Source organism: Podarcis muralis, chromosome 1, assembly GCF_964188315.1.
Source record: "Podarcis muralis chromosome 1, rPodMur119.hap1.1, whole genome shotgun sequence".
NCBI lineage: Eukaryota > Metazoa > Chordata > Lepidosauria > Squamata > Lacertidae > Podarcis > Podarcis muralis.
In genome coordinates this window covers 50984622-51008134 of record NC_135655.1, presented here as the reverse complement: position 1 = coordinate 51008134, position 23513 = coordinate 50984622, and the positions used below count along the sequence as shown (strand labels likewise).

Sequence of the window (23513 nt, the reverse complement as noted above, 5' to 3'; positions counted from 1 at the left end):
CTTTCTCGATTTTCTGATTCTGCACAAGTCCATCAAAGCTGGGTCAATGAGGCCTTCTTTCGATTTGCCTTGGAAAGGAGGCACAGCCCCTGCTTTAGGTGGGGATTAAGTAATAAAAAGAGAACAGGAAAATGAGGAAAGAATGTGGAGAGGAGTGTAAGGAAACCTAATACAATTCTGAGTTTCCCGGTGATAACTACTTTTTAAATATAGATATCAAATTCTTAAGAAATACATTTGGGAAACCTCTCCTTTTCCGGCGCCTCTGCTTTGCTGGTGCCCTAAGCACATGCGGAATCCTCCGCGTTCCCTCCCCGCTGAAACTGCAGACTGCGCGGTCGCCAGGCGGATCCCAAGGCACGGATCGGGCCTCCGACTCGCCCTCCTTCCCATTGCCCGGAATCCCCGAGAGGTCACGGGGCTTTTGGACTTTCGCCAGGGGAGAAGACTTCCCGAGGTGGGTTTCCATAGGGTTCCAGAGAAGCGGGAGAGGCCGAGTGGGCGGCACAGCAGCAGGAAAGCCCCAACTTTAGCAGCCCAGGAAGCGTCCGCGGCGCCCAACTTCGCCGCATCCTGCGGGTGGCCGGTTGCGCGGCCGCCGCCTGCCTTGTTTTCGACGCGCTTTAGACGTCGCCATTTCTTCTCCTCTGGCGCCCTCTCTTGGCCCGTAACAAATACGGAGCCGAGGAAACGCAGTGGAGGGATGAGGGCAGAAGCGGAGTCTCCCCACCCCCCTCATATTTATTTCATAAGATTTATACACCGCTTAGTTGAGGGGGGGTTAACCGCTTTACAAAAAGCTAAAACAAGAAAATTAAGGGGGGCCAAATACAACCATACTTTGAAACACACAAATTAAAATACTGAAACGGATTAAAATAAGCATCTGGGTGCGCTTGTCTAAACCAGAATGTTTCTAGCAGGTGCCGAAAAGAGTGCAGTGAAGGTGCCTGCAGCAGAGCAGGTCTGTTTCTTTCCCATCGCTATATTAGGATGGATGATACACGGATGGAAGAAGGGGGGACCAACCAAGGGCCATTTCCCCCTCAATACAGTCGTGGTGGGTTATCTGAAACGGTGCGTTTTTAACAGGAACCTGTGGCCCTCCAGATGTTCTCAGACTCGTTCCCAGCAGCCCCAGCCAGTACAGCCGATGGGCAGGGATGATGCAAGTTGTAGTCCAGCAACAGGGCCACAGGTTTCCTATTCTTGTTTCGCACTCAGGAGGCAGAAAAATAATTGCCTCTGTTGGAGAGCCCTTCAGGTTGGAGGTCTGGGCCCTCTTCACTTAGCTGCCTCCATTAAATGAGCCATGGCAACAGCATAAATTGGGGGGCCCCTCTATCTCCCCCTATTCTTTTCACTGAAAATTAAATCCATGCTACTTCCAGATCCTGAAATATGAAACTAGGAAGAAACAATTGTCATTTATGAGTATCTGCTCTTCTCCCAAGAGACTTCAGAACTTTTGTTTAAAAGCTGCTTTAAACAAAAAAATAATAATGCACATGACTGGTAGTATGTACTTAACATGCATCCCCTTGACCCTGGTTGGATCAAGAAGCCTTTCCCCCATCTCTTCTCATCCCCCCCCACCTCTGTATTTAAAACTTTGTTGAGTGTCTCCATTTCTGGGGCTTGAAGAATCTTGGGATACAAGCCAAGAAACGTAGGGTTGAAGAAGTTCAAGCTGAGCCAGGAAAATGTGAGGTTCCTGCAAGGTTCAGTCACTGAAAGTTAAAAAAAGTTGTAAAAGCACGTAACCGAGGCTGTGCTTTTTGCAAACGCTATGCTTTATTCCCAGCTCTATTTCCAGTACTCCACTGATGCAAAGCGAGGCTATCTATAGGTAAATAGGTAATCTTTGCTGCTGCTGTTCTGAAGTGCCATCTCTTTGTCACCTGTTCTCGGCTAAGCTTACCTGCTGCTATGGTGTTGCAAGCTGCCCAAGTTCTTTTCCATGCGGATCAAGTGAATGACAAACGCAACGAGAAGGTAGTCAGATGGTCCCAGGTCTCTCCAAGTGGTCAATTATATCCCAATTTTCACAGGAAACTTGCTGTAACAGTTGCTCTCCAACTTGTTCTACACTGTTAACGTGTTCAAATCTTACTTAAGGTTCATCTACAACTGCTGGGATAGCCAACATGGTGCCCTCCAGATGTTTTCGGGACTACTGATGGACTTGTACTCTGTCAACATGAGGAAGTCACCACACTGGCTAGCCCTGCACTGGTGCCTGTGGGAAATCCTCATGTGTTTTTTCATTGGCATGATAATGTAGGAGGTCCTTCATTCCTTCTGTTTACTAAAATATCTTGCATTACGTATCTGAAGAAGTGTGCATGCACACGAAAGCTCATACCAAGAACTAACTTAGTTGGTCTTTAAGGTGCTACTGGAAGGAATTTTTTTTGTTTTGACTATGGCAGACCAACACGGCTACCTATCTGTAACTTGCATTACAGGCTTATCTTTGGGCAGTTGTGACTTGAAAACATTCACCCTACATTATGCACTTATAATAATGCATATTAAAAACAGATGGCCTTAGTCACTGATCACCAGCTTAAAATTTATCACTTGTGCAGAATCCACCATCTATAAAGGCTGCTTCACACATGCTGTGTTTTCTCCATGGAAATAACCTCTGTGTCAGAAAAATAGGTCCCGATGTCCTGTCAACACCAGCATTCTGGCTTTTTGTACCTGTGAAAAATAAGTATTTGTGTCACACTTCACAACTGACAATGCAAATAGGTTTTTTGTTTAATAAAAGGATAACTTCATATGAAGCAGCCCATCAAGAACAAAGGGATATGTGCTTTGTCCAGCCAGCAGAGGGCAGCTTTTCTATACTTCTGCATTGAGCAAAAAAGCCCTCATAATTTCTTTCCAATGAATATCAGGAAACCAACTGGCATATCACACACACACACACACACACGGTCAGTCAATGGCTGCAAGTGAGATGGTGCTAGGGTTTAACACACATAAATCAAAAGTGTGAAACTGTAAAGCAATGCACAGATATTGACAATGTTGCTAGTGCTTCTCCATGGTGATATGGTACACATACAAGAGATTGTATGTGCAGCTTATTGAAGTTCCTAGCGCGAGCTTACAACAACACACTTGCATTTATCCTAACCTGGGGAAAGCCGGAAATTTTACATGTCCTGAGCCCACACTCAAGTCTTGTAGTTTACACTGTGCTGTTGGAATCTCTTTCTCTCTTGGGATTCTGTAATGTACCTATAACACTGAGCAGGGTTGGCCTTGAGATGTTGTTGGACTTCAGCTCCCATTATCCTTGATAATGCTGGCTGGGGCTGATGGGAGTTGGAGTTGAACAACATCTGGAGAGCCAAAGGCTCCCCACAATATACATTATAGAGTATTAACTCTGAAAGACAGTGTCCACAATCCAACATAGAATTAGGATCACAAATCATTTGTTTTTGGTGTTGGGCTGTGGTTGTTTGGAAGATAGAACCAGACAGCATCTGCTTTGCATCTCCCTGATATTTCACGTTAAAAAGATTTCAGGGTGCAAGGCCAGGGTAGGCCTGCGCCCAAGCCCTAAGTGGGTTGCTGCCAGTCAGAGTAAAGAATACTAGAACAGACAGCCTAACACTATTACTTGGTCTAAGGCGGTACTTCTTATTTTATCACCTATATTAGAATTGGAAATTTCTACTGCACCCTCCCTTTTAAAAAGAAATATGGAGACAAGCTAAGGAATGAAAAGTCAGAAATCTCCTCCCCCTTATCATAGAGAGCTAGAAAACAAAATATAAGTGAACTCTGAATTTCCCTTGCAAGAGTGCTTTTATGTAAAGGAAATCTAATTAAGGCTGAAAAGGATTACTAAATGTTCCTGACTCTTTTCTTCCTGGAGTCTAAACTGTGAAAATCTCTGCGCAGAAGTGCCTGGGGGCGACGGCTGGGGCACCACTCTGTACTCAAAGGCAGCCCAAGAAGTGAAGTGAACTTCACATAGCCTAAGCCTCACTCCGCCTCCTAATTTCGGAGATGACAGATGTTGCCTCAAGGCATGTTATTTTAAACACTTCTGTGGCTTCTATTTCTTCACAAGTTTGATAGATGAAATCAGATGTTGCAAACTAGCTAAAAATAAATCAGTTACTGAAGAAGCCCTAGGCCTGTCATATGTGTGGGTCTAGTTTCAGTATTCAGTGTATCCCATTTCTTAAGATTCCCTTGGTACACTTCTCAGATCCACACATTATCCTCACCACGAAAGGAAATGTCCGTTCCAGGGCTGGATTAACCATTAGGCTAAATAAGCTGCACATCAGGTCCCCAATGTTTCCCCTGCAATTAACTAAGTGCACTTCTATCTAAACAGTGTAAAGTGATACAGTTCGCAATGCCAAGTTCCTTTAAAATCCTCCGTACTCAGAGCATAGTGGCTACTCTCTTCTCATAGAGAAAAGCATAGAGTATTTTTCCATGGTTTGTATGAATTTTTAAAAGCTGACAGTCCTGCACAGCATAAACAGCAGACCATATATGATGAAGGGTGGTATACAAATTGCAATCATCATCACCATCTGCCCTGGAAGACCTGATGCAGAGGGCTTTCTGAATCCTAACCCCCTTACGGTCCCCCACCCCAGGAAAAAAATGACAGAGGGGGAAAAGCATTGAGAAACCACTCATCTCCCTCACAGGTCTTCTGGTGCAGATTGCAGGCGTCACAGCTGCATTTTGTAAACATAAAACCACCACCTGCTCAGAGAAAAATGGCAGGCAACGCAGCATTGTGGGTCAGTTGGCCACAACATACCCTGGTATTCCCTGCAAGCAAACCTAAGAAGAACCATCAATCTTAGCATTTATGATTGTGATGCAAGCTGAAAAGTATGTGTCACCACCACCTGGTCCAAACGTCAGAGAAGCAATCCCTTAATGTCAAATAATCTTTTCTGGGGAGAAGCACAGTGTAAATTGTAAGTTTCCCAAGAACATTCATACACCTTTCCTCTCACACACATCCATATGGACATGTATCATTATACATAAACCAGCATACATAGGCTCCTGTGCATGCACACATCACAGATGCATGCACGCTTGAGGAGAAGCAGAGCCCTGGGCATCATCACCTCCATCTTCTATGAACACCAAGGGGAAAGAATCTACGAAGGGACAGGCACGACTGGGAACAGAACAGCCTTCCTTCTTTCACATGTGTTTCCCATTCCTTGTGAAACTTCCTCGGGTAGGCGCTGTGTCTGCTTCACAGGGCCGAGGGAGGCAAGGCTGGGATTAGAGTAAAAGCAGATGAAGAAATCAGACAAATCTGTGTCTACAGAGATGCAAGGCGGAAAGGAATGTGTGCCTATGTCTGTTGAAATAAATGGGCATAGCTACACTTATGAGAGGGGACGCGGGTGGCGCTGTGGGTAAAAGCCTCAGGGCCTAGGGCTTGCCGATCGAAAGGTCGGCGGTTCGAATCCCCGCGGCGGGGTGCGCTCCCGTTGCTCGGTCCCAGCGCCTGCCAACCTAGCAGTTCGAAAGCACCCCGGGGTGCAAGTAGATAAATAGGGACCGCTTACTGGCGGGAAGGTAAACAGCGTTTCCGTGTGCTGCGCTGGCTCGCCAGATGCAGCTTGTCACGCTGGCCACGTGATCCGGAAGTGTCTGCAGACAGCGCTGGCTCCCGGCCTATAGAGTGAGATGAGCACACAACCCCAGAGTCTGTCAAGACTGGCCCGTACGGGCAGGGGTACCTTTACCTTTACCTTTACCTTTTACACTTATAAGGCATGCCTACTCAGAAGTACGCTGCACTGAGTTTTGGTTATAACCACACCATACGTTTACAGTAAATTTATACCACCTTTGGTTTCCCATCCCCCCAAAAAAGTGCTTTACCCATCATAGAGGTGCAATTCCAAGCACTCTTAACAAAACAGCACTTCCCAGAATCCCTTGTGGTAAGTCATAACTGTTTGAAGTGGTATAAGAATGCTTTAAATGTATAGTGTGGCTGTGACGTCAGTGGGAATTGCTCTCAAGTAAGCACTTATAGGATTGAAGAGTTACCCTTCTGTTGGATTTAGGCCAAAGGGGAAGGGGAGTGATTGTGTGTGTGTCTAAGTTGATTCCATTTCCCTCTATGGGGAAAGGGATAGGTGACAAATTACCACGATGAGGTATTGTCTATGGCAATTTGTGAGCTATCCTTTACTAATGTTAATAGTAGTAGTAGTAGTAAGCCGTTCTGACTGGGTTGCCCCAGCCACTTCGGGCAACGTAATAAAACCTCAAACATTAAAGAACAATAATAACAAAATGAGAACAATAATAAGAAATTCAGTTATGGTCGTCATCTAGTTACACTTTCCTAAATGTCTGCACATTCAGAGACACCCATTTGGAGACACCCATTTAAAGATGCAAGAGGCATTTGATTCAGTCCACATTTAAAGCCAAATTTATCAATTCCACACTTTTCCAGAACAATATGATAGCCATCCTTTAAAATGTGCACTTATCCAATTTTTGCAATGCAATTCTCCAACCAAACGTTGGATAATGCAATAAATGCATACAGTGGGAGACAATGTGTATAAAAATAAATATATTACTAAAACTATTGTACAAAAATGCATTGTATTAGGAGAAATTGCTTGCAAAAAAAATTTGAGTCAAAACTGCAGACAAAAATGTGCTTATTAGGATAAAGTTGCACTAAAATGCTGAAGAATCTTTATTAGGATTTTTTTTAAATGCAAATTGCTACAGAAATGTGGATAAGTGATTGTAAGGTTGGAAAAATGAGAACTGAGAGAACTGAAATGGACAATCCTTCCATTCCTACCCCAGTTAATGATAGCATCTAACGAAATACAAGGCTCCTGTGTTCTGGCACAGGATGTGCCTGGGGAGGCCAGAAGGTATTTTCAAGGATGGAAGACCTTGAGCAGCAGTAACAAGAGGTTCCCTTAGTAATTCCGTGCCAACCCCACCCCAACCCACAAAAGCATCTGTTGAAGGGTAACAGAGCAAAATGAGATGGGCAATACATGTAGACCTGGATAGGAACTTGCAATATTGCCATGGCAACAGGAACACCGTCTGTTGCTCCAGAAGTCTCAGATCCACACAAGAGGCTGAAGGCTCTCTACAGGCCTGAGTGGTGTGTCGTGATCTCTTTAGAGGGAAGGACAAGACAGCTGAGTCCATTCAAGTCATAGCTGTGGGGCCAGGGGTGGAGATGAAGGTCTCTGGGTGTTGTCAGCCCCCTTCCCTCCACATCTGAGGCTGCTGGGGCCCTCTCTGACACATGGTATTGGGGAAACATGGAATCTAAAATGGCAGGGGATCAGCATATCTGCCCCTCTTGCTTCTCCTGATCTGTTCCCCAAACTTCTGTCTACACCTTTTCTTAGATGGTGAAGGAGTCTTGCAACCCTGGCTGCATTCTTTGTGGATTGCCTACCCCATAAATGGCACTCCAGCAAGTAAATTACCATAAAATAGCATTTTACAAGCACTGTAAAAGGGGTTGATTACTTGCTCAATCAAGGAATTCATTGTCAATAAACATCCTCTTCAGGGCTTTCTATTGTGTGCCAGCGCAGTCTGCGAGCTGAAGCCAATCACGCGCATTCATTTTTCCAACAATTTTCTTAGAATAAATGTCATCTCACATCCAGGGGGATTTATTAGCCTCCTACCAAGGGAGGGGGAGGGGGGAAGATCCCTAAGAAATATTCCACTGACATCTTCTAGGTTTGTGGAGGGGAAGAGGGAGGGTGTGCATTTCATCCGTGTATCTGGGCCCCCACCCTGTGAATAAGGGCTCTTGCCAGCAATTCAGCTGAATGGCCGGATCCAGATTTGGCTGACTGGTTCAGCCTTGCCTGCAGCATCAGCATCTGAAAGGCAGAGGAAGGTCTATCTGGCACAACGCAAGCAAATGATAGCAATAAACAAGTAGAATAAAATAGCACACCTTCCATTACTTCCTGAGTCAACAACACTACGGGGCAGAAGCAGTTGCCAGGACACCATCTTTGGATGTCCCAGAAGCTCTTCCTTCCATAGCTGCCATATGATGCAAGCATATGCAATGCTTTTTGGGAGCACAGCCCTGCTCTGGGGGCTTGGTGCCCAAAGCTAATGCTTTCTGTTGCTCTTGGAGTGCAAGCTTTTATCCAGATGTGCATGGAGGAGATATATAGCGGGAGGAGGGAGAGATCAGGGGGATTTTTGGAAGCCCTTTTTTGTGCTATTTGAATTTTAATATGCTTCTCCCCCCGAGGCTGTAGATGGCTGATTGACCCCAGGACCCAAAAGGAAAGAAAACGCTCAGAATTAATTAAAAAACCTGAATTGGAATTTACTAGGGCTGTACCTCTGGCTTCTGTCTTGGATACTGATACCCGGCAGATGCTGGTAGGTGGAAAAGGATTGCTCAGTCGAATCTAGGGAAGCCACAAATTCTCCTACACCAAGAGATCACATTATGTCCCCTGCCTCCTTTTATGGTTATTGCAGAAAACTGGACCTGCTCAATATGTCAAGGATAGAACCACCACCCCCTGCCTTGGCTTGAATTAATCCCTGTATGGAACAGGGAAGTGCTTGTATAGATCAAGATTGACAAAGCAGCCCCTTTCCCTCGGTGAGTATGTGTGGGTGCATGTGTGAAAAGAAGGATGTACGCAATGCTTGCCCCCTCTTCCAGCATACCCCCATAACCCCATAAGCTATAGATCGGATTCATTCACCTCGGATTAGAATGCAGCTCATTCTGAAATGGAGGAAAGAACACCAGTTTGACATTAACAGGCTATACTAGGCAGACAACACAGCAAAATCTATTGTCACAAATGGAACCTGCAACACAGGGTTGCAATGTGGTGGACTCTCTCCTCACCATTTCAGCCACTCCATTCTGTTCCTCCTTCCCCACTCCAGTTTTCTATCTCTCCCCCGCCCCCTCTCCAAACCGCCAGTCACTGAATTTGTCCTTTTGCGAAGCTTGGGGTTCCCCAACCCTGACAGTAATAACATCTCCCTCTTGGGTGGGGTAGCGCCATTTTGGCATTTTAAGCAATGGCAGTCACATTTGTACATCAGAAAGAGAGGGAATGATGCTGGAGACTTAAAAGAGTAAAGGAGAAGGTAAAGTTACCTGAAATTTGGCAGAAATCATTATAACCAGTGTGTTAAGTCCTTAAGAACATAGGGCAAGCTATGCTGGATCAGACGAAAGACCCATCTTCTCTAGCATTCTGTTCCTACCGTGATTACCCAGATGTCCCAGAGAAGCCCACATGCAGGATACGAGTGCAACAGCCCTCTCCTGCTCATGTGTTCCTAGTGAAATTCATTCTGTTAGTTTGGGCCCTGTTCTCCAACTTAAGGTCAAATTGAATCCTGATTCTGTCTTCAGTGGCGTTGGCTACTCCTCCCCGTTTGGTGTCATCCTCAAATTTGATGAGCATCCTCTCAATACCTTCATCCATAAAGATGTTGAAGAACAACGGGCCCAGGAGCAACATGACCTACCTCACAAGATAATAGCAAGCATAAAAGGTGAGCTGGAAAAAATCCACTGCTATTCCTAGCACCGAGTCAGTGTGTTGTAACCATTAGAGTGTTGGACTACCACCTGGGAGACAAGGGTTCAAATTTCCACTCAGCCATGCTGCTCACTGGGTGACCTCGGACTGGTCACTGTCTCTTGGCCTAACCCTACCTCAGCGGGTTGTTGTGAGGTACCTTTCAGATGCTTTGGATTACAACTCCCATGAGGCTCAGTAAGCACAGCTGTCCAAAATATTGGGGGGGGGGGGATATACCAGCTTGACAAATGCTGTGGCAACAACAATGAAGTGCTTCTTCCACTTCTTCCAGCCCTGATCTTGGGCCATCTTGGGGAAAAGGTCCTTTATGCTCCTCTCCCTCCTTTCTGCTATATCCACATGGTAACCGGCCTTCCCCCCTCAACCCTCCCCCCCCCGCAACTTCCTCCATTTCGGCTCTCTTCATCCACACCCACTATTTAACTGTTTAGGTATATAAAAATAAGCGCGCTTGCACACACACACACACACCACTAGACAGTGGCTTTTTATGAAGAAGTGTAATTTGGAAACACTCGCCTTTGAGGTCAGAAAGTAATTGCAGCATTGGGCTTGTATGATCCAAGGCAGAAATTATCCCCAGGCAACCATTAAAACAAGGGAGGATAGCAGACGACATGGAAGGACAAGGGAAAATCAACCCAAGACAAGGGATATTGCCAGGCAGCTTATCGGATCCTTAAATCTCACTACCAGCACCGTGTGAGCCTCCTGCACAAGGCTCAGGGAACTAACTAAGCTAGCACTCAGGGAAACGTTTCTGTTGGCCTCCATTTATGCTGTGGTCTGACCTCACTTACCTTCATTCCTCCACTAGACATTTCCTGTTGCCTTTTAAAAAAAATCTTTAAGTTGTTTCAATCCGTTTCTGATACAGTTTGATGCTGCGTTTTAATATCCATGTTGTGTTTAAATTGCTGTAACCTTAGGGTGAAAGGCGGCTAATAAATTGTAATAATAATATTATACATGACACTGAGTTGCCATGACAATGAATCAGAATTTTCTAGGAGATGAAATAAAAGATACCAGTAATAGTACAGTAGTAATACAAATATTCTAGGCGAGTGTGTACACACACACACCCTTTCCTCAAATTATTTCAAGGTGGGGTGCATAGTTTTTGTCCTCTCCACAGTGCATCCTCACAACAACCTAAGAGATAGTTATGGGTCTAAGGTCACCTAGTGAGTTTCATGGTTGAGTTGGAGGATTTGAACCCCGGTCTCTGCCCCTGAGCTACAGCCCTGGTTTGTGTGTGTGTGTTTTCTATTTTATTGTATATACTGCCGTGTTATATTGTATGAATTGGTGTTATATAAATGTTTTTATAAACAAACAAATACTATGAAGTTAAAATACATCTCAAGCACTACTGAATTACGTATATTTCACAAAAGCCTTATGATTCTTTGCCACCACTACTGTGAAAGCCTAACAGACCAAGAACCTAAAGAGAAGCAGTGTGGTGTAGTGGATAGAGCAGGCATAGCCAACATGGATATTTGACCATAACTCTCATCCACTCCACAGTGGTCAGGGTTGATGTAAGCTGCAATCCAAGAGCATCTGGAGGGCACCACCTTGGCTATTCCTGGGTTAGAGTGTTGGACTAGGGCCGGGGAGTTCTGGGTTCAAATCTCCACTCAGCCATGAAGCTGACCAGATGACCCTTTCTCAGCCTAACCTACCTTATCATCGTTGTTGTGAGGATCAAGTGGGAGTGAAAGGGGAGAGCACCACGGCTGCTGTTTTGATCTTCTGAAAGTACCCTATAACTGGGAATGAGTAACCTTTCTGTTTCTGCTGGCTGGTGTGTCATCGTTGGTTTACTTACTGAATGCAGGATAGATGTGGATCACAGTGCAGGATTAGGCAGGATGGAGGTCTCCAAGAAACATCACTGAAATAAAAAAATGCAGAAGTCTTGATGCAACCATTTATTCTCTGTGCTTTGTTTCCAGATCCAAAGTAACAGGTTTTCCTTTGAAAAGTTTTTTTTCTTTAAAAAAAGCAGAAACGGTTGTGCATTTAGGGTGTGTGTGTGTGTGTGTGTATTCTTCCTTCTACCCATTCCATTTCCAGGCTTTCATTCATTTTGGTATTTCTCCTTATCTAAACACTATTTTGCACATGAAAGGAAATTATTTTCAGTCTCACGCCAGCATTTGTTACAAGGGCCTTTGCTCTGCGGCCTTCAATTTTGAATAATCTAGGAGGAGACAGGTTTTAATTTCCTCCCTTTGTGGCATCCCTGGGTCAACCCTTCCCAAAGCCAATGCCACTGGTTCATCAGGAGGGGCATTTTGCCTCCCACTAAAGTCATTCAGAACCCTAAACCACAAGTGAGCAATTTAGGTTACAGCCATTGCAGGTCAACACTTTTGGCCTTTTGCAACCGCTTTTCATCTCCAGACCTTGGGATTTTCATATTTATTTTATTTCTTACCAGAAATATCAAAAACCCAAAACCACAATAACCGTTTGGGGAGCTCTTCGCAAAATAAAGATGCAAGTCTGATCAGGGATTACACTTGGCTAAGTACATCCGTTTGCCATATGAACCTAGGCAGAGCTCTTCTGGATCAAAACCAATGTGGGACTTGGTTTTGATCCAGAAGAGCTCTGCCTAGGTTCATATGGCAAACGGATGTACTTACAGATGTACAAACGGGCAGGAGCTAGGACCGAACGACGGGAGCTCACCCCGCCGCAGGGATTCGAACCACCGACCATGCGGTCGGCAAGTCCTAGGCGCTGAGGTTTTACCCACAGCGCCATCCGCGTCCCAATAAAAATATAAACATACGTTAATAATAAATATTATCTGTGCAATCATGAACTTGCTGCACTGATATATATCCAGTTTAGCATTCCTTGCCTTTCTGGGGCATTGCATTCTGAGATAGCTAAGACATTCCTATCTCTGCACTGGACTAAGCTTAGGAGTAGAATATAAACATGTACATTTCTCTTTCTGCCAGTCCTCAGTCCTGATCAACACACTCTTTAACTGAGGTTCTGAAATTATAAGGTGGTCTTTCTAAAAAGCTAAGCTACATAGCTCTCATATCAGGACCACTGATCTGTGCAAACCAGGCATAGGGTCCACAAATCCACATGTATCGATCACTTAACACACTTGGGGAGGGGAACACAGAGGGGAACAGCGTGACAAGGTTCAAAGCTGCCACATCAACGGTACATGCCTGGAGGAGAAAAATTGCTCTGATGGATGGAATTTCCAACCAAGCGCTTCAGCTGGAACATCTCCTGGCTGTTAAAGTTTGTTTAAAGTAGGCAAGTCATAAGCTGCAGAGATTGCTAACATGCTCTATCCCAGCAGCTATTCTCTGCTGCCATGAATCTTTGAAAAGGGCCTCCAGGGTACTGTCATGTTTCTGACCTCAAAAAAAATAAAAAAAAGGTGATAATGTTTTATTCCTTACGATAGCTTTGCTTTGTGAAGACCTGGTATCAATAACTACTATTATTCACTTGGGAGAAATTGAGAACAGGGTAAACCTTTTCTTCCTTTCCTGTAGGTTTAATCCACTCTGTCCATCCCAGCACGCGGAAAATGTTCTGTCTGATCCTTTGCTGATCTGCACAGTGTTTCTGACCATGTGTGTGATTGACACACACTGACTTTGGCTGTGCCAATGTTTCACTTTGGCCACACCCTCCATAGGCACATGTCCTTCAGAAGTGCTGGCTTTAGGGCCACATCTGCAAGTATGAAGCTTCCTTACAGTGTCCCTCCCCCTCAAAATAATATAGGATATTTTACATGATCTGCTGTCAGCAAGTGTTCAAGGTTTGAGCTATCATGCACTTAACCTTGCTTCGTTCTTTTAAGCCAGATGTCAAATGGCAAGGCGTTCCAAACTGTAGGTGCTGCCATGCTAAAAGACTGATTTCTTTTTAACGAAGGATGGGAAAGATTTGTGGATTATTTGAAAAATATTGTAAACAACTAAGTTCATTAGCAGGATTAATGTAAAACAAGCAGCTGAATATATTTATTAAGGAAAACATAGGGAACAATTAATAAATGGAATTAAGTGGCAGATGCAGTAATGAAAATTAAAACATAAGAAACCACAGAAGGAGGGGAAAGGAAGTCAAATTATGCATTTTTTATTGGAAAATGAAATTAATTTGTGCGATCGTAATTTTTTTAAAAATAACCTGAAAAATAAAATATTTTTAAAAGGGCGGCGGGGGGGGGGGGAGAGATTGATTTCTTACAAATGCAGAACAGATATTATTGCAGAACAGGTATTCTGTAGCACATGTAACAGTGCCAGTTCCACAGAGCTAAGCAGTCAATATGGGGCAATGCAATCTCACAGATAAACTAGTCCTAAATTGTTAAGGGCTTTATTTACTAATAGTAATACCTTGCCACGCCTGGTAGAAAACCGGAAACCAGTGTAGATTTCCAAGAACAGGTGTTATATGCTGACAATGCCTCACTCCTGCCAGCAACCATGCTGCAGAATTCTTCACTAATTGCAGCTTCTGGAACAAGCGTTGGGGAAGCCTCACATAGTGTACATTGCAGTAACCCAGTCTTGACGTAACCACAATGCTTAGCATGCATTCTTACATGGGAACCATGTAGTAACTTCCACTTGCGCGTAGCAACAACACAGGAAGCTAATTCAACATGATCAACTTGCTACCTCAAAACAGCATTTGCTATGGTTTTATGTAAGGCACCTAGCACCAACCTCACAGTGGCACTTTATAACTGCTCCTTACAAACAAACAAAAGTCCGAGCCGATATCAAACTACCTCAATTTGCTTTGATTTAGAAAACATAGCTTGAACTCCAGTGCGTAGCAATGGGTTTTGGTTGAGCCAAGCGAGTCCTGCGACCTGATTGGCTAGATGGATTTCTAGAGGGAGCAGATGCTTGCCAAAGCCGACCGAAAGGGACAATGATGAGGGCTTGCTGTAATAGTGACATTTCAAGTATGCCTGTAAAACCAGTTGCTATGGAGATGCCTATTAGAGCCTGAACTGAGCTGCACCTCCTCTCAAGTTGTGAATCAGGTTTCATGCTATTTATTTTTTTTTAAAAAAACCACACACACACAGCCCTAACAAGCAATACGAAAGAGGAAAGGCCATGCTACAAATCCCATTGCACACCTCACTGCTGAGTGAGTCATATACACTTCAAGCTATTAACCAGCCCACCTGACGTCAAAACTCTGCATCAGAGGAAAGACCAAATGGAAATGTCAACATATCTGAATGGCAAGGCCAGGAGGTAAAAAACCCTTTTTCTCGGCTCCCTTCTGTGAAGTGAGAAAAGAAGATTAAAATTCAGCCAGTGCACTACACAGAAATGAAAATCTGATTAAACCGCCCTACCCCTGTTATCCCTAAGCAGAAGTTCTAAAGGCAGAAATTCCCCCAAATGTAAGGAGGAAGACACCAGTGTGTGTGGATTGGGGGTGGGGGTGGGGGAGAAGAACAAACAAAAAACCCATAAGCTAACGCTTCTGAAGAACACCAGAGGTGAATAAAATAAATAAAGAACATCAGAGATGGAGAGTTCATTAGGCCCAATGCATTTGGAGTGAGCAACGCTCTTTGTGAGGAACAATTTGGAGGTTTCTTCGACTGCTTCAGATGTGGCAGCAGAAATCAAAATCCTGAGAATCATAGCCTGAAGCTTTCACAGAGCTAAACTAAACATGATAGTGGCAGATCCACAAGTTGGAGGCACAGTTGCATAGAACAGGGGTGGGTGGGGAACCAGGGGCCCTCGGGATGCTGTAGGCCTCAATTCCCATCAGCTCCAGTCAGCATGGCCAACAGACATGGATGGTGGGAGCTGGAGTACAGTATTTGGAGGACCACAGTTTCTTCACCCCTAGCATAGAAAGAGGGTCTGGGTGCACCCCTCCCTTTTAGCTCTGAGGTGGTGGTGCGTAATGTGTGTATAGGAGTGCTCTGCCCATATAGGAAGAGTAAGTGAGGATGAAAAAGGAAAAAGAGAGAGCATTCTTTATTATTGAAAGCACTGTAATTCTCCCAAAGCCCTCCCCTCCCCAGAACAACTTTAACAAAGTGATCCTATGAAATCTCTCTTTAACACTTCACCCCCTTATCACAGAGTAAGCACAAGCTTTGTTCTGATGGGTTGTGGCGGCTCTGGCATGCTGCCGCAGACATTACATTTGGGGGTTTCTGTTTGAAAGATGATTTTCTAATGAGGGTTTCCTCCACTTCGTCTCTGTTTTCCCCAAGTTAAAGTCTGTAATTACCTACCATGGGGTGAGGCTGCCAGGGACTAAAACAATGTTATTTGAACTGGGAGGAGGATGAAACATGACTGGTTTGCTGCTTTTTATTTATGCTGTGGAGGCGTTCAACCTCTTTTTACAAATTTACTCTCCAAAGAAGTGATAGAGCTATTTTTATCAGGCCATCTAAGGACAGCTATGAAAGAATACGGTCTGCTTAGAACAGCACACAACTTCTCTGTTCATGTGCAAAGTTTAGCCTGTGTAGATGCCATCATGTCCCTCCATAGAAAAGTTCTTTGTCAAGGACTGGAGTCCTCCATCACATCATTTCAACACCAGGATTCCTTGGGGAAGATCACTATAGATTTATTGGCTTAAAATGGTGCTTTGGGGGTTTTGTGGCAGGAATGGGCAGTCTGTGACCCTCCAGTTGTTGTGAGACTCCCCATCAGTGCCAGCTGTCATAAACAATGTTTAGAAGAATGAAGAGAATTGTAGGTTGGATGAACACCACACATTTAAAACACATTAGTTTCCCCAAATAATCTCATCACCCTTTCATTGGTGACATATGAAAGGTCTGCCATTCCTGTCTTCATCAGCACTTCCTTCAATGCAAAGGCCAGGTTGAAAATCCTACCTGTTCCCTCTGGGAGTGTAGAGATACTACGGTAATTCTCCATCACTATATGGTCTTTTAAAAAAGAGACATGATAGAACTGTGTAATATTTGGAAGAGGGAATCAGATGCTGAATAAGGGCAACTGAGATCATAGAAAGAATGGCTTGTATCCAACAAAGTGATCCCATACGCACAAGGACTTCCAGTAGTGCAATGGCGCTTCTCCATTCCTCTCCTCTCCCTGGATGCCTTGTGCTGCCCCCCATCTGCTCTGGAGGGTTAGGAGACCCTGAGAACAGATTTTGGGGAAAGAGAGGGAGGGCAAGTTCTGCTGCACAAGCAAAAGTCCTTGCATGAGCAAGGCAACTTTGCTGAATCATACAACTCATGCTAGAATCTAACAACAGGCTACATTAAGAAGCACCCAAAAATTCTATTTAAAAAGATACACAACTTTTGGTGATTTGGGGGGTGGGGCTATTAGTTCCAACATCTGGCATGCAGCTGGAAAGACTATCTTATGCATAGCCTGGCTACCTTCCTCATCCTAGAGTGTTGTTTTCGAGGGTGGGGCAGGCGGAGCTTTTTATTGTAGTTAGTAACATGCTGGTATGTTTCTTTGTTGCATCCTTTTGGAATTAAAACATCATGGCAATTAAAAAAAATCAAACTATATTAACATTTTTCAAAAAGCCAGACCATTAATTTAACTGGAAACCTGAAAATACCTTCTGTTGCTGAGTTCCAACTTGGACCCAATATGTACAAGAAATTATGCCTCTGGTTTGGTTCCAATTTACACAAGCTTTCTGGGTCTTTTCTCCATTTTTGTTACAGTTCAGTTCCCTGGCCCAAAGCAAGCATGGAAAATCCTGGGCTCAAAAGTATATTTTCTTCCTAAGGACCACAGAAAAGTTAAAAATTACTTTATGAAATGTTTTTTAGTTCTTTTTAAAAAGGCACACACTAAATACAAATACATATAGGCTGCACTCCTATACACACTTAGCAGAGAGTGAGTTCCATCGAATTCACTTGGGACTTACTTCTGGATAGACATGTATAGGATTAGATTCTGAAGACTGTAAATTTTTGTATGGGATGGGTGGGGGAGTAGATGTCTTATGAACACAGCTGCGAAAGGAAAAGCTCACAATTTGAAGGGATGGCCAACAGAAAATATGAAGCAAGTCCTGCTGAGTTTTACATTTAAAACAAGAAAATGATCATTCAGATATCTTTCCTTTTAGGGTGTGGTCTTCTCGTTGAGTCTGTCTGCTGAAGGGTTTGTTATGGGTGCTGAAATCTCAGCCTATTCTACCATCCTGGTGCGATGGAGACTTTGGAGTCAAGGTGAGGGGGAGATACCCAAAATGGAAGCTGCAAGGCTGGGTCTCCTGGTAACAACTGGGTTTTGTGGTTTAGGAAGGAAAGAAAGAAATATGCCCCATCTTGTCTGCCACTGTGGCTGAGTGGTTAGTTAGGGAGCTGTGCTGTTGAGTTTGCACTGTGGACAAAAACCCTCTCCTTGCCAATGGCAATATTCATTTTCCCCCAGGCATGCAAAGGTAAGTGAGGGCATTCACCCATAGTAAGGCTCAAACTCCCGTTGCCTGTTTCACATCCTTGTGGAGTGAGCCACTGGATGCTGCTGTCAATATCATTGATCCTGACCCCTCCCCTTTAGCTGCTAATCATATGAGTGTTCCCCTTGCTGGGTGAGAAACCCTTGTCTTGATCCCTTGTGCCAGGACAGCTGTGTTTACCTCTGCAGGCACCCGGCCCAGAGAACCATTCCTTCTTCCCCTTTGTGTGTTGAAATCTAAAACTGTATTTGTGAGGGAATTAAAACCCCTGCCTGCAGCAGCAGAAGAAGAAGAGTTTGGATTTGATATCCCGCTTTATCACTACCCTAAGGAGTCTCAAAGCGGCTAACATTCTCCTTTCCCTTCCTCCCTCACAACAAACACTCTGTGAGGTGAGTGGGGCTGAGAGACTTCAGAGAAGTGTGACTAGCCCAAGGTCACCCAGCAGCTGCATGTGGAGGAGCGGAGACACGAACCCAGTTCCCCAGATTACAAGTCTACCGCTCTTAATCACTACACCACACTGGCTCTCACTAATCTCCTTTCCCTTCCTCCCCCACAACAAACACTCTGTGAGGTGAGTGGGGCTGAGAGACTTCACAGAAGTGTGACTAGCCCAAGGTCACCCAGCAGCTGCAAGTGGAGGAGCGGAGACGCGAACCCGGTTCACCAGATTACGAGACTACCGCTCTTAACCACTACACCACACTAGCTCCTGCAGGGATGCTTGAGTGACTGAAAATGCTGAGGTGTCATTTTGCATGTGTGTTGATGCAGGGATGTATCCATGTTGACCCAAGTTCATTGGCACTTTCCATGTGTGAGCTAACATTGTGGGTATTGTTGCCAGCGGAGTAGGTGATTGGTGCCTACTGGTAGGGTTTTAATAATAATAATAATAATAAAAAATTATTTATACCCCGCCCTTCCTGGTTCAGAAACCTGGGCTCAGGGCAGCTAACAACAAATTTAAAACACTTAATTGATGCAACAAAAAATAGCATAAAATACAGTATAAAACGTGAATAACAATAAATTCAAAATTCAAAAATCAATTTAGGGGGAAAATCCATCTAATAAACATTAGATGATCACCAGGGCTAGCTGGCTAAATTAGTCCTATTTGGGCCAGTGAGGAGACCAGGGGAGAATTAGCTGTGGGATCCCAGAGCAGGTAATCTTAATAAAAAGGGGAAAGGGAGGGAAGGAAGGGGAATAAAAGATCAGGCTAAGTTCAAATTGAAAGCCAGGTGGAATAGTTCTGTCTTACAGGCCCAGCAGAAGGAAGTTAAATCCTGCAGGGCCCTGGTCTCTTGGGAGAGAGCATTCCACCAGGTCGGAGCCATCACTTAGAAAGCCCTGGCCCTGGTGGAGGATAATCTGACTTCCTTAGGGCCCGGGACCTCAAGACATGCTAGGGGTGTATCTATCATCTTCAATCCATAAATTTTGTACTTTCCTCCTCCCATCATGGGCTGAGCACATATACAGAATATATATATTCTGTATATATTCTGGGAGGAGATGCCCATCTAGCTGGTGGATAGGATTCCTCTGCTGGTCTTTGCTGCTCTGATCTGGAGTGATATCAAAGACCAAAACAGATAGAAACTTTACATAGACTCCCGGCTTGTGATTTCCGGCATAGCCTGAGGTTGCTCATTAAGCCTCAGCATTGATGGGACGCATCTACAGACAGAGCTGTAATTTATATTTATATTTTCTCGCTCTCTTGTTCCCCGCAAGCTAGCTTAGAGGCCTGAGCAGCAGAGAAACAAAAAAGGATTTACATGTTCTCCCTTGCACATGCATGCCTCTGCTGAAAACACACAGTCCACACAGAATGCTCTCTGCACTTGAACCACAATCCAATCATTAGTTCAGATTAAAAACGCAAACTGAAACAGGGGTACCTCGGGTTACAGACGCTTCAGGTTACAGACTCCACTAACCCAGAAATAGTACCTCGGGTTAAGAACTTTGCTTCAGGATGATAACAGAAATCGTGTGGCAGTGGCGAGAGGCCCCATTAGCTAAAGTGGTACCTCAGGTTAAGAACAGTTTCAGGTTAAGAACAGACCTCCAGAACAAATTAAGTTCTTAACCCGAGGTACCACTGTATATATATTTTGCAATGAAAAAATAACTAAGTGAACTCCCTAGCTTTTAAGAGTTCCTCTACTAGTGATAACAGGCTTGTGTCACCTTAAAGACTAACTAATTTATTATGGCATAAGCTTTCGTGCGATGCCTCATTTCACTGCTCTTTTGGCTCTCTTGGGTATGGTAACAGGTGTTTTTTATAACTGGCAAATGTACAGAACGAACAAGGAAGCAGGAAATAGAAAGCAGTTGAATCCGGCTCCAACTAAGGGAACTTTTTTTTAAAACTGGCATTTGGAAGACAATAATAAGCATGCAGTCTTCTTGTATGTGGAATGACTGAGGATAACACCCTGGCATGAGGCCCCCAGAATGTGGCCCTCAGCCTAGAAAAGGTCCCCCTCCTGTGGTCTACTGACTGGCAAGATCTTTACAGGATTTCAGACAAGTTTTTTCCCTTAGCCCTCCTTGAAGATGTTGGTGCTCAAAGCCGGAACCTTCCGCATTCAAAGTATGTGCTCTGCTACTGACGTACAGACCTTGCCCAGTGCCTCAGCCTTCGTCACACATAGGCTAACTACAAGACTGCGGTCCATGCTGTACACTGTTTGACTCCTTTGCAATGAAATGAAAGCCCTTACAGCAGGCAAGGCTACTTTACTGTGTTACAGAAAGCTGAGCTTTTCCCAAAAGATTATTCTAAGAGGTTTTCTAGATGTCTATCTGAAAGAGGATGAGATTGGCCAAGGATCTATAATCCCATTTATATGAAGCCCTGTAATCTTCCTGAAAGTCTAAAATGGCACTTGAATCTTTAATTACAGAGTGATTAGATGGACTACAGGAAACAGGCCCACCTGCATTGACAGAGTAACTGGCAGCATGAAGGGAATCAACAGACAAATTTCCTTGCTTGCTTTCAACTTACAAAATGTGGGTTTCCTAAATCAACATATTCTCTATCTCTTCTCACTAAGCAAACCCGGATGACTACTAACATCAGGGAGAAGACTAGGTCAGAAGACCAGGCTTGCCAAAGAAATCACTTGCATTTTCATAACTGTACCTGAATTTCTCAGAAGACATTTTTCTGAGAAAACAGCTGAGATTTTTCTTTCTCAACCCCCCTCTGCAGAAAAAGGCCACCTTGTATAATTTTTCCAACATTTCTTTTGTGGCAGCTGCCATTCCAACCCCACAACCCCAATCTCCCAGAATGATGCTAGGTCTCAGGCATTATGGAAGACACAAAAATAGTGCTCAGGCTGCCAGTGCATTTGCTGCTGTTGCCACTTGAAGAGGCAGGTCTCTCCGCTAAAGAAGAGAGAAAGAAGCTGCATTTCTGCTAATGGTGAGCCTTAACACTGAAAACAACCTGGGACCATTCCTCCTCCTTACCCTGGAGAAATGCAGTGAAATGGTCCTCCCAGTTTCTCCGACCACAAACAGGGTAGATAATTTCAAAAGGCCATTTCCGCACAGCAGTATCATAAGCTGGCTCTTTATTGAAAATCGGCTCTCTTTAATTAAGTTATCTGACTTCTGAGAGTCATCTTTTTAAATAATGATAGTCAAGAATATTTTGTGAATTCAGCAGTTAATACAATTTTCTTTGAGATATGAGGAAATTGATGGGAGATATTACGCCTCAGGAAATGGTGTAATTCAATTGAAGACTTTCTTCTTTCTGTGTCACCAATATACTAAATATTCTGGAAGATTGATCTCTTAGGAGAGAGCTGGGGCATGCATTACACTGGCCATGGGCAGCTCATCCTGCTTTGCCACCTGAGGCAAAATGAGAATATGCTCCCCACTTCTGCCACCAGTGGAATGCCCCCCACTGGTCAAAACCCAGCAAGAGAGGGGCATTCCACAGGGTATGGAAGAAGGGCGGTAACACCATGAACCGAAACACCTCCCTCTCTCTGAAATTCAACAGAAGGGAGGCATTCCACCAGTGGCAGAAGCAATGAGGCAGGCAGGGCTATGTCTCTTGAACTTCCGCCGCCTGAGTCGGCTGCCTCGCCTTGCCTCATGGGTGTACCAGTTCTGGCTATGGAGGAACCGGAGATAAACATCTGTGATCTGTTTCATACAATCAGACTTATCACTCAATATTGGCTATTCCAAGCATCAAACTGTCCCAGAGACTGCCCTATAAAAAACACACACATGTGTCTCAATGGGACAATCTTTTACATCCATTCGCTGGGCTTCTTGGTTCCCCAAAGAAGGAACTGTCTGCCTCTGGATGGTGGCAATGGGAAGAGCTGGGAAGTGTGTGCCTCAAACAGCTGTTTGCAAAACTCAGGAAAATCTCAAAAATCAGCAAAATTGCTGTGCAATCAACACTGCAGCTATGACTGGGCTGCTTCATAGCTGATTGTGTTTCCATGGGATATTTGATGGGATCCATCCCTTGTGCCAAGGGTCGCCTTTTTGGGACCATTTTGAATTCTGAGAGTGCTGTGGGCACAAATCACAAAATGGCTGCCATGGGGGTGAGGGCTTCCATTGAGGGCATGGGAGAAAGTCATGGTGAAGCTTTTGCCATGACTATATTTCCATAGTAGGAAAGGCTTAACCTGTTGAATTCCTGCTTGCCATGCAACCGCTTAAGGCACACAAGACGTGTCCCCCCTGTCCCAATACCAACTCTAAACCAAAGCTTAGGCTGCCATTCTGTACCCACTTTCCTGGGTGTAAGCCCCGTTAAACACGAAGGCTTACTTCTGGGTAGACATATATAACATTGTACTGAGTACAGTGTAAATTCTGAGCGCGTGCCCGGTCTTTACCTCCTGCACACCCAGAGTCCTGCTTGGGCCCCTTTGCAAAGGGCAGAGAGAGAGCGCGCGGGGGGGGGGGGTCCCCAGCTCAACCCCACAGCAGACAATGCAGACAAACGGTCTAACTCAGTCTAAGCAAGGGAGCTTCCTACGCTCTCGGCGAGGGGAAATGTCAACTCGGCTACGAAGCGCGCTGGAAGCTGGCATCTTCCCCGGAGGGAGAGCAGCCGCTAGCCTTGGTCAGCCCGCACCGTCGACGCTGCCATGACGATCTCTCCCGCCTGTTGCTGCCCAGAAGCGGCTGCTCGTCCCTTACCCTACTTACGGTAACGCGCGTCCCGAAGCGGAGCGCTGCCGCGCGACTCGCTCTCAGCGACCGGCCCCAAGCTCCTCCCTCGAGCTCCCATTGGGCAGGGGTGGCAGTGGGCGCGGCTTCGGGAGGCTCCTGCCTTGCCTCGGCCGGGCGTTCAATATTCATGAGGGAGGAAGGGGGCGTGTCCAGGGAGGCCGGGCC

General features: G+C 44.9%; 1 long non-coding RNA gene across 3 annotated transcripts; it reads right to left on the bottom strand.

Annotated features, from left to right (window-relative positions):
- Positions 1–689: 689 nt before the first annotated feature.
- On the bottom strand, positions 690–23422 carry LOC114596058 (uncharacterized). 3 transcript variants are annotated; one of them, XR_003706421.2, is made up of 4 exons: positions 23325–23422; positions 17247–17415; positions 11467–11532; positions 690–2709 (listed from the first exon to the last, which is right to left on the bottom strand). It is a non-coding gene; the product is annotated as an uncharacterized LOC114596058 (long non-coding RNA). The 3 variants fall into 3 exon arrangements; XR_013392941.1 differs by having other exon boundaries at positions 23316–23411; XR_003706419.2 differs by lacking the exon at positions 23325–23422 and adding an exon at positions 23009–23305.
- Positions 23423–23513: the final 91 nt, after the last annotated feature.